This window comes from Schistocerca piceifrons, unplaced genomic scaffold (assembly GCF_021461385.2).
Source record: "Schistocerca piceifrons isolate TAMUIC-IGC-003096 unplaced genomic scaffold, iqSchPice1.1 HiC_scaffold_351, whole genome shotgun sequence".
NCBI classification, from domain to species: Eukaryota; Metazoa; Arthropoda; class Insecta; order Orthoptera; family Acrididae; genus Schistocerca; species Schistocerca piceifrons.
The window spans coordinates 391,450-393,949 of NW_025728572.1; positions in this window are offsets into that span (position 1 = coordinate 391,450).

The window sequence follows — 2,500 nt, forward strand, 5'->3', positions numbered from 1 at the left end:
GAGAACCGCTGGGGCGACCGAGCAGCAGACGGCGTCGCGGCGCCGAGCGCCGGGCGGCGGCGCATCCTCAACGCACACAGTCCTCAATCGGACCAGCACACTGAAGATGTCCACCGCGCTTCGCACCGGGCCCGCGAGGACCTACTTTGGCCGCACGGCGCCGCGCGCAGGGTGCGCCGGCGCGCAGCTGCGACGCCTGCCGCGTCCGTCGGCCGGCGCGCCTGCCACTGGCCGCCCCCACCAGCCGGCTGTAGCGCGTGCGCCCACGCACCGCGCGGCCAGCACGCCGGGAGGCGCCCCCTCACCGGCCGGGGACGGTCCCACCCAGCCACCGCCGCGTATCGCTTCACACCCAGATGCCGTTCAGTTTCGTCGGCATGGTGGGTATCGCTGGAACAACCGGTTCGTACCTCAACCTATCGTCGCCATCACCGATTCACCCCTAGCGAGAACAACCGCACCACAACAGGTTACCATTTGTTCATTTGCGTAACTTCACCAGAAAACGCAGGCGTCCATCGCCATTTGCAACTTCAACGATTATTGCATGCCTGTGTCAGGTGTCACGCCACACTACGTCTGCCCACATACACGCAACAAAATGTGCACGCCTAGACAATACGTGGAAGGTGGCCCCCGTACGTATGCGATGTCCATTGCTCGAACGACTGTCAACCGGCCTCTGTAGCATGTCGCAGATATGGAACGCGGTGCACCATGCCATCACGGTGTGTGAGGAGAGACGACTAGGTCCGAATACATCAACAGACAGCTCATGCTGATCGCCATCCACGGCGTCCGTTCCTCCCACACGTCTCTATGGCGTACCACACTGCAATCCAGCTCTCATAGGGAGACGACACGTAGCTGCGTGCACAATATTTGCACTGTATGGTCCGCCGTTTTTGGGCGCAGTCGTTGTACGGTCACACATGTGCCACGATGTATCATTCGGTACATAAGGACGAATGTGCAGTACAGATTGTGGTTTACGCGTACGACATTAGCGGACGGTTGACACAGGCCGCACCACAACGTAGCCTGAGTACGTCGCATGCGAAGGGCATTGAACATGCAAACTTCTCACCAACCAGCTTGCGAAGGCAGGGGGGCAAGGTGGGGACGTGGGGAGGGGCGGCATGTACGTCCTGCTGCCATCCACATTACAGTGTACAGCAGGAGCATGTGGAAAGTCAGCAAGACTTGCAAGGTGTTTAACATGAAGCGATACACAGGGGAGCGGGCAGTGCGAGTAGCGAACTATATTGCGAGGGTTGCGGGTGGGCAACACTACACTAATTGAACGAGTCGTATAACAATTACAGAGCAGGTTTAGGCGACAACATGGGTTACGTTAGGGGACAACGTGGGTTACGTTAGGGGACAACGTGGGTTAGGTTAAGGCACAACGTGGGTTAGGTTAAGGCACAACGTGGGTTAGGTTAAGGCACAACGTGGGTTAGGTTAAGGCACAACGTGGGTTAGGTTAAGGCACAACGTGGGTTAGGTTAAGGCACAACGTGGGTTAGGTTAAGGCACAACGTGGGTTAGGTTAAGGCACAACGTGGGTTAGGTTAAGGCACAACGTGGGTTAGGTTAAGGCACAACGTGGGTTAGGTTAAGGCACAACGTGGGTTAGGTTAAGGCACAACGTGGGTTAGGTTAAGGCACAACGTGGGTTAGGTTAAGGTACAACATGGGTTAGGTTAAGGTACAACATGGGTTAGGTTAAGGTACAACATGGGTTAGGTTAAGGTACAACATGGGTTAGGTTAAGGTACAACATGGGTTAGGTTAAGGTACAACATGGGTTAGGTTAAGGTACAACATAGGTTAGGTTAAGGTACAACATGGGTTAGGTTAAGGTACAACATAGGTTAGGTTAAGGTACAACATAGGTTAGGTTAAGGTACAACATAGGTTAGGTTAAGGTACAACATAGGTTAGGTTAAGGTACAACATAGGTTAGGTTAAGGTACAACATAGGTTAGGTTAAGGTACAACATAGGTTAGGTTAAGGTACAACATAGGTTAGGTTAGGTTAGGTTAGGTTACACGTTGTTGTAAGGAAAGGTGTAGGGGGGGGGGGGCGGGGGCGGCAGGTTCGTTGATAGTGATTATAGTAAGTGAATGCTTGTGACATGATCAGATTTGTCACGTCAGGATGCACCTTTGGCTTATTAGAGGCGGCGCTCCAATTCTATGCTTGTGTGAGACCTGTGTCTTTGACTCATGTCATTGTTTGTGCGCTGTGACAGGAGGTACTATTGTGATGTTGGGTGCACCGTTGTATAGGACATGTGTGGGTGTTGGTGCCTGGTCTGCGCAATGGTGGATGTCGAAAGGCTGGGATATTGTATTTTCCGCATGGACCTCCTGGTCTGGTTGTGATAGTGTGGATTGTGTAATGTGGCGGAGAAGATGCACTGGATGTTGTTCCATGCTGGTGCTTACATATTGTATGTGCGCCTGTTAGAAGCAGAGAGTGGTGCGTGATCAG